A 9243-nucleotide genomic window follows, 5' to 3' on the forward strand; every position below is an offset into this window, starting at 1 on the left:
GGGGCGAGGAGCCGAGCGTGAGCCCCGGAGTAAAGGGGCGAGGAGCCCGGCATAAAATGCAAAGTTTCCACTTCGGACTAAAGCTGGCATAATCGAGAAGCGAACCTAGAGTGAGAGCAATAGGAGTTGGTGTCAAGGAGTGTACGCGGAGTAAGGGGCAAGAAGAGTTAAAAGCTAAAACAAACAAGGGCAAAAGCAGGACAGTGACCAGGAGTGAGAGAGACGGGAGTGACATTCGGAGTAAGGAGGGAGTTTGAGGTGCCTCCTCGCTGGGTGCCCTGTGCCCAGGCTCCTGCTGTGGATAGGGTCAGCTGTTCACTGCAGTAACCGTGGGGCAGTGGCTGGAGAAGAGAACGAGGGAGGATGACAGTGGATTCTCCAGTGCCAAGTAGTTTTTTTTGATTATTAAGATGGGAGTATGGGACTTGATAAGTGGAGGGCACTGAATAAAAGAGCAGGAAGATTATGATGGCGCTGTATATTGTTAGTTACACCACAGCTGAAGTACTGTATGCAGTTCTGGCAGCCACACTGAAGGAAGGATGTAGTTGCTCTAGAGAGGCTGCCAAGGTGATTCACTGCTGTGGTACTTGAGTAGATAGACCGGGGGTATTTTCCTTCGAGCAGTGAGGGCTGAGGGAGAACCTGATTGAGGTGTACCACATTGAGGGCCATTGATAGGGAGGAACTTCCCCCTTTGGAGTGGGATCAATAACCAAGGGGGTATAGATTCAAAGTAAAGGGGTAGTGTGTTTAGATGGAATTTAAGATTTTTATTCATCCAGAAGGTGATAAAGGCAGGAACCATCATAATATTTAAGAAATATTCAGATCAGCCCTTGCAACAGTTCTGACTGAGCAGGAGTGGGACTGAGTTTCCACAGTGTATTGGAGGAAGCTGTTTGGGTATACTGTTACAGTGTTTGTGCTACATCCTGACTTGTGTGTGATTATCAGAGTTATGGGTCTTCCGTTCAGCCTGGTGGGGAAGGAAAGGAACAGCTGCCAGTTCCCATCCCCCCTCATTTGCAGCGGGTTGTATTCTGTGCAGCATGACCTGCTTCACCCTCGCAATCCTCTGAGGTATCTGCACTCCTCTAAATCTTGCTCCTTGAGCATCCTCGATTTTATTCACTCTTCCAGTGATAACCATGCCTTCAGCTCGCCTGGTCTTTAAACTCTCTGCTTCCTTCCCATAATCTATCTACTTTTGTCTCCTCCTCTAAGACACTGTTTCAGAATGAGCTGCGACTAAACTTTTGGTCGGCTGGTTTTATTATTTCTTCATGCAACTTGGTGGCAAATGCCCTGTGAAACATATTGGAATGTTTCACCACATTAACGGCACTTTTTAAATACAGATTGTTGTTTTGTTTGGTAAGTATTAGTTTGGGTGGATTTATGGAGGGGTGGGTGTGTTTGAGATATCAAATAGTACCAACTGCGTGCATTGGAGGAGTGTCCCCATTTTCAGTAATCACTAATTTACTTTTGATCTGTAGCCTCCAGAACTGGATCCCAGTGCACTTTGGTTATAGAGAATAGAGAGCCAGCAGATGGAGGGACTTTGGGAATTCCTGTTGAAGCTGCTGTCGATATGGCTGATTCTTGGAATCACTCTCATTATGCTGCCTGCCATGTTTGGGGTTTCATTGGGAATAACAGAACTTTACATGAAAATTCTTGTCAAGACTCTTGAGGTAAGGACCTGTCATTTAATAAGGGATCTATCACAGGTCACACTTGGACTTAAATTCTGGGATTGTGTCTGATGTTGGAAGAAAATATTGGAGGTGACTATTTCCTGAATGAGCTCAATGGGACCTGGTGGGTCCATGACCCTCTTGAGTTTCAGGCTATTCAATAGTTATTGTTGAGGTTAGGGTTAGATGTTTGATTACTCTAGGTCAAGTCGGCATGAGGGGGGGGGGATGTATTGGGTATTTTAAAAGGCATTAGGGTGGACAAGTCCCCACGTCTGGATGGGATCTATCCCAGGATACTGAGGGAAGCGAGAGAGGAAATAGCTGGGGCCTTAACAGATATCTTTGCAGCATCCTTGAGCACGGGTGAGGTCCCGGAGGACTGGAGAATTGCTAATGTTATCCCCTTGTTTAAGAAGGGTAGCAAGGATAATCCAGGTAATTATAGACCGGTGAGCCTGACGTCAGTGGTGGGGAAGCTGCTGGAAAAGATACTGAGGGATAGAATCTATTTACACTTGGAAGAAAATGGGCTTATTAGTGATAGGCAGCATGGCTTTGTGCAGGGAAGGTCATGTCTTACCAACTTGATAGAATTCTTTGAGGAAGTGACCAAGTTGACAGATGAAGGAAGGGCTATGGATGTCATATACATGGACTTCAGTAAGACATTTGATAAGGTTCCCTATGGTAGGCTGATGGAGAAAATGAAGTCACATGGGGTCCAGGGTGTACTAGCTAGATGGATAGAGAACTGGCTGGGCAACAGGAGACAGAGAGTTGTAGTGGAAGGAAGTTTCTCAAAATGGAGAACTGTGATGAGTGGTGTTCCACAGGGATCCGTGTTGGGACCACTGTTGTTTGTGATATACGTAAACGATCTGGAGGAAGGTATAGATGGTCTGATTATCAAGTTTGCAGATGACACTAGGATTGGTGGAGTAGCAGATAGTGAAGGGGACTGTCGGAGAATGCAGCAGAATATAGATAGATTGGAGAGTTGGGCGGAGAAGTGGCAGATGGAGTTCAATCCAGGCAAATGAGAGGTGATGCATTTTGGAAGATCCAATTCAAGAGCGAACTATATGGTAAATGGAAAAGCCCTGGGGAAAATTGATGCACAGAGAGGTCTGGGTGTTCAGGTCCATTGTACCCTGAATGTGGCAAGGCAGGTCGATAGAGTGGTCAAGTGGCATACGGCATGCTTTCATTCATCGGACGGGGCATTGAGTACAAGAGTTGGCAGGTTATGTTACAGTTGTATAGGACTTTGGTTCGACCACATTTGGAATACTGCGTACGGTTCTGCTCGCCACATAACCAAAAGGATGTGGATGCTTTGGAGAGGGTGCAGAGGAGGTTCACCAGGATGTTGCCTGGTATGGAGGGTGCTAACTATGAAGAGAGGTTGAGTAGATTAGGATTATTTACATTAGAAAGACGGAGGTTGAGGGGGCACCTGATTGAGGTCTACAAAATCATGAGAGGTATAGACAGGGTGGATAGCGAGAAGCTTTTTCCCAGAGTGGGGGACTCACTTATTAGGGGTCACAATTTCAAGGTGAGAGGGGAAAAGTTTAAGGGAGATATGCATGGAAAATTCTTTATGCAGAGGGTGGTGGGTGCTGGAACGCGTTGCCAGCGGAGGTGGTAGAGGTGGGCACGATAGCGTCATTTAAGATGTATCTAGACAAATACATGAATGGGCAGGGAGCAGAGGGATACAGATCCTTGGAAAGTAGGCAACAGGTTTAGATAGAGGATCTGGATCGGCGCAGGCTTGGTGGGCCGAAGGGCCTGTTCCTGTGCTGTAATTTTCTTTGTTCTTTGTTCTTTGTTCATGTCAGCAGCCATGGGCTCTCATCACATCTCGAGTATGTACGTTTTATTTAGTAACTTTAATTTTAAGGTGCTTTGGCTGTCTCTTTGTTTCGGGTGTTCATAATAAATTCATCTGCAATTTGTATGGTGAGCAACTGAACGGTTGATAATTCTGGATCGTACTGGGATTTGTCCTCAGTACCCCAGGATTCCCACTGTTTATCAACCAATGACCACATCTGGAATTGAACACAGCTGGATGTCACATGGGCCAGATGTCGCTGTAATCTTATCCATTCACCCCAGTCCGCTTCCCATGTCCCCTCTGCCACTTTTCTTTTCTCACCCCCACACTTCTGTCACATATGACTGAACAATATTGCCTTTACTCAATAACTGGTTTGGACTCGCCTCTGAAGAAAGGATGACAGCCAGCATACACTGGAAGAAACAATCCAAAATTCTTCTTTTCCTGTTCCAGCTGTTTTTAAGTGAAATATGATCTTGAAAGAAGTGTTTCCATCATGTGGTTATTCTATTAGCTGAAGAAAAAAAAAAATCTGTCCAAAATAAAAAGACACTGCTTCCAACATCTTCTCTAATGTAAACTGTCACTTAGCTTCATGAACCCGCAGTCTACCCTTCATTGTAAAATTACATTGCATCCCTCAACCTCATTAAGGCTGAATGTTCTGAAATTGGATGGACCTTGATAAATATTGCAACACGTCTTTTTTTTCTTGACACTTCTTGGCAGTTTATTTTACAACTTCTATTGCAACTGGGAAGCATAGGAGGGAGAAGCAAACACTTGAGCAGATAATTGATTAAATCTTAGCCTCCTATATTGTGGGAAAGCTTCGGCAAAGTGGGATATAATTTTGATTAGCATGTCATGGTGCAGTAGTTTGGAGAGAATCAAGCTCTGCTTTATTTCAAACAAGTCAAGTAACCATCTGAGGTACTGAAACAGATTGCATTATGGGACAAGTCAGTGCTTGGGATTTTCCAGTCATTTTTGACTCTAGAAAAAGCTGTTTTTAAAGCAATGCTGATTAAAGATAAGTGGGAAAGTTGGAGAATGTATAGGTAGTATAACATGCACATCCTCCCCCCCCGCCAGGTCATCTTATCAAGTACGAACAGAATCTGCTATTGATAGACAGACACACTATTCCTTTGCAAACCCACCTCTCACCAACATCCCCTCACACCACTGTAATGGTGTAAAGAACTAGGAGATGGTGCTTCGAAGGAAACTCCAAAATTGAATGGCTTGCCAGTGGCACTTAAAACAGTTCAATGTGATTCACACCTTTTATGTTGATCTATAGAATGGCTATGCCTGATTTTAACCTTAGGGGAACATCTAACTTGAGCTTTTCCTAACTGAGGTGCATTCTGCTATCTTTTAGTGGGCAACTCGAAAAATACAAAAAAGAGCACGGGAACAGCCTGGCCACCCTTATTCTCCTTCCAATGGTAAGGTTTATATTTTCTCTGTTAAAATCTGTAATAAAAAGGGGGAAAGATGATACTTCATGATAAATCAGTGCGTGCACAAAATGTAAAAAGCTTATTATGGAAGCAACAATTGAGGCTGCCAATTTGGGGAAACTATATTAACTTGTCTGGACTTATAAGACACCTTCAAGGGACTCGAACCCAGATCTTCTGGCCTTGTGCTGGGGATTATGGGCACAACTTTGATCTTTACTTTTAAAAATTGTAGCTAATGAATTGACCAGCAAACTTCCTCTTTATGGTCTCTGTAGATGAAGAAACTCTGAAATAGCTAAAGGTATCTAGGCCACCCTTCTCTGCAGGGAAAGCAACTTGTATTAAAGTAAGGAACTGGTATTAGTTTGGCTTGGAGCAGAAGAAGGCAGGTTTCTTGCTATGGATCTTCGGTCACTGTCACTATCTAGTCTTTGTTATCACAGTGATGTTCCATCTATTTGAAAGGACAAGCAAATAATGCTGAAACTGGAGATGTCAGGGTTTACTTTGATCCCAGTGACATTCACTTTTCTGCTTGAAGCAGCCATCAGTGGGGAATGATGTCAGCAGCCAAAGCAAAATGATAGAATATCATGTTCTTAGATTAAACTTTGGAAATGCCAAGAGAATGCAAATTCAGTTTCAGATATTGATTAAATTTAAGCAAAATTTGGTGAAAATATCAGTGCATCTTTCATTTCTTAGCTGTTTGTAGAATGTAATTACCTTTCTCTTCCTGACTTGTTGTGGCGGTGTTATCAGACAAACTGCTCAGATTATATTAGGAAATAAGTGTTTGTAAAAAATTACTCCATCTCTTAAAGTGATAGAAATCAGACCCACCTGATGAAAAGTTTCGATTCTTCTTGTGTGTCCGATCTTGTCATGAAGAGTACGTAAGGGAAAGAGGATTTATTCTGGGGGCAGGATTATATATTAGAAGGCATTGGAAGCAAAATATTACAGGATAGTTGGCTGTAAAAGAACTGAGTACAGTGTTTGCTGAGAATACAGTGAAATAAGGTTAGTTTGCCAAATCATGCACTATGCTGACTTTGTCAAGCAGATGATGGTAATATGATAATCTTTATCAAACCATCAAGAAGAACTCTGTCCATCTGAAAGAGTTCTATATGCATACAAAACAGTGCATGATCACGACATTGTAAAATGTGAATACAATTCAGTATCCTTGCTTTGATTGTCACGTCATCTGCCGCAGGAGAATTATTTCAGGAATTATCTAGGCTACTTTTGGATCCCATATTAATTCATATCTATCTTGTGTCCAATATTAAGCAATGGCCTGGTGGTATTAATTGTTGGACTGTTAATCTGGGGACCTGGCTTTGAATCCCACCATGGCAGATGGTGAAATTTCAATTCAATTCAATAAAAGTCTGGAATTAAGAGTCTAATTATAGCCGTAAATCCATTGTTGGTTTTTGAAAAGAGCATCTGGTTCACTAATGTCCTTTAGGGAAGGAAACTGCCACCCTTACCTGGTCTGGCCTATATGTGACTCCAGACCCACAGCAATGTGGTTGACTCTTAACTGCTGTCTGGGCAATGAATGCTGGTGGATGCCCACATCTTGTGAATGAAAGAAGAGAAAACATGGCACAATTTTCATCTTCAAATGACTCCAGGAAGCTTTGAGGAACTAATGTGTGTAATGCTAATTTGTGTTCTTTTAAGGTGCGTTGATTCTTTGGGTAAATTTACAGGGAATTGTTGTCACGATGTTTTGAATTAATTGTGACTTATAAATTGAGAGATACAGATCTTGTTAGTGTGACTTTGTCCAGTCACACCTTGTGCCATGTTTTGATTTGAGTGGAACCCTACCCATTGCCTGGGATAATTGAGAATACTGCTAGTAACATAAGCTTGTACTTCAGGAGTTGGGTATTTCTAGTTGTAGGGAGTTCCACATTAGTCAGCGATGGAAAGAAAAGACTATTTGCCTATTTGAATGGGCTGAGCATTCTCACCACAAGTGGAATCACAGATGGGCATCAGTGCTTTTGGAGCTCCCTGTCCCACTTTGTTTGTACTGCACTGTTGCTGAAGGCAGAATGAAATAGCGCCAAATATCTTTAATTGCCATTGCCTATACGGGGAATACTGAGAGTTTACCTTTTGAACTGCAATGGAGAACACGATCAGATAAATTCACATTGTTCACAGATTTAAATGATCATTGATGATGATGGTTGCACATAATTTTGAAAAATTCACATTGCAAGCATGCACTCTGGCCAATTATCACATGCTACCATTGCAAAAGATAATCTTTTGTGCATCATTTCTGCTTTTCCTGAGCAAGGCTAATGTATTAATATCTGATAAAATTAGCCTTTATCAAATTTCTTCAATTGTAGGCCAAATGAAGAGGTTTTTTCTCTTTAAGCACTAAACTACACTCCTCTCACATTTGGCCCTGAATAATTAGCATCAATTGGCATGTGTTTACTTCCCTTCTGCTGTGGGAGCCATCTTAACAAAGCATCTATTCTACATCAGCATTTTATTTGTTTATCTTATAAAAGAAGTATCTGGCATTATAATGTCTTTTTATTAACGTGACCATTTTACTTCTGAAGTTGGTGGTCTCTAAGCTATTTCAGCACAAGATCAACGAATTTAAGTGCAACCTAGGATGCACCCCAAAGAAAACATAGAATAAGTAGTTTATTTTTTGTGCTGATAAATATGTGTAATTATTTATTTTGTCCTCTACTCACCAAGTCTCAGTGTGACACCTGTGGCTGACTGCACGTTATCTGCCAGTGCCTTGAAATCTGGCTTGTAGTTTGAGACTGCTAGTCACATGTAGTCCATCAAATGGATATCTGAGAGGCAGGAATGCTTGATTATCTTCACGTGGGAGAATGCTGTCTCAGCTCTATGGAATCAAAGTTAAGTTTTCACTTTAAAAGCACAGAATGATTGAAGTGGGTATTTTTCTCACTGGGCGTTCCCAAAAATCACAGTCCCTTGATCTGACTTTCAGTTCAATCATTTTGCATAGTAATTGTCTCCACATCAACTTTGTAAATCATATCAATCTCCATAGTAAACTTTGTGAATCAAACACCTGGTGGAATTTGGTAGCCAGGCCACCAATGTCTAGGTGAAGGAATGGATTTGGGACAAACATGACCATTTATTCCATCACCCTCATTCCTGAAATCTCCTGTTGAATTTCTCTGCTAACATTCTCAAGTATGTGCAGACATTTTCTGTGTGGAACTATTTTTCCTTGTTTTTGATTTGTTTGTACTACTTTCTCCACATTCAGGAAGTATTGCAGTTTTTTAGTTGTTAATTGGGAGGACCACAGATCCAATTTCAATTGGAATGCATTCACAGTCTGATCGTATGCACTGAGTCTCTGTCCATTCCTTGCAGTTCACAGATTGGCTTGTTCAGTTTTGACATTGTCTGTAAGGAACTTGAAGACCAGCGATCACTTTCTCTGACAGCTCACTGCACCCTTGATTTCAAGCATAGTGATGATTTCAGGCATCAGATCTAAATATCTTTGCAGGGCTTTCCCTTGCCATAAAGTCCTTGCAGCAGCGTGGACGATTAGTTTATCATAAGCAGCATTAAGTTTGTCAAGTAAGGATTTGAACACGCAATGCTGAATGACTCTTGCTCAAATCAAGTTTACAGTCTTAATTTTAAATATGTGAGAAAAGTCCATAACTTTTACTTGGTAATGTTTACTGGTGGATTATACAGTGATAATTGGCAAAAGAGGGGATGTCAGGATCATTTCTGCCAAGTATGCCTAGTACGCTCCATTGTGATGAAACCAATTTCTTGATTGGGAGATAGCAGGAGCTGCCAATGCTGGAGTCAGAGATAACACAGAGATAACCCTTCTTCAGAAAGGGTCCCGACCTGAAACGTCAATTTTCTTGCTCCTCTGATGCTGCCAGTTTCTTGATTGGAATGTTTTTTTCTCATGCACGTAATGTTTTTGAATCTGTTATAAGTATTCTCACCCATTGTTCCCTTGTTTAAGGGGCGAAAGGATGAGAGGATCCTTTTTAGTGTCATATAGCCCTTCAATCCCCATCCATGCCAACTGTAATCCCAAACTAAACTAGTCCTACCTGCCTGTGCTTGGCCCATATCCCTCCGAGCATTTCTTATTCATGCACTTATCCAAATGTCTTTTAAAGATTGTAACTTCCTCTGGCAGTTC

General features: G+C 41.8%; 1 long non-coding RNA gene across 2 annotated transcripts; it reads left to right on the forward strand.

The window, feature by feature from the left end:
• The first annotated feature begins 6 nt into the window (after nucleotides 1–6).
• On the forward strand, nucleotides 7–5006 carry LOC125482062. 2 transcript variants are annotated; one of them, XR_007261537.1, is made up of 4 exons: nucleotides 7–1083; nucleotides 1228–1377; nucleotides 1503–1700; nucleotides 4940–5006. It is a non-coding gene; the product is annotated as an uncharacterized LOC125482062 (long non-coding RNA). The 2 variants fall into 2 exon arrangements; XR_007261536.1 differs by having other exon boundaries at nucleotides 7–1377.
• Nucleotides 5007–9243: the final 4237 nt, after the last annotated feature.

This window comes from Rhincodon typus, unplaced genomic scaffold (genome assembly GCF_021869965.1).
Source record: "Rhincodon typus isolate 14 unplaced genomic scaffold, sRhiTyp1.1 hic_rhity00005399, whole genome shotgun sequence".
Lineage (NCBI taxonomy): Eukaryota > Metazoa > Chordata > Chondrichthyes > Orectolobiformes > Rhincodontidae > Rhincodon > Rhincodon typus.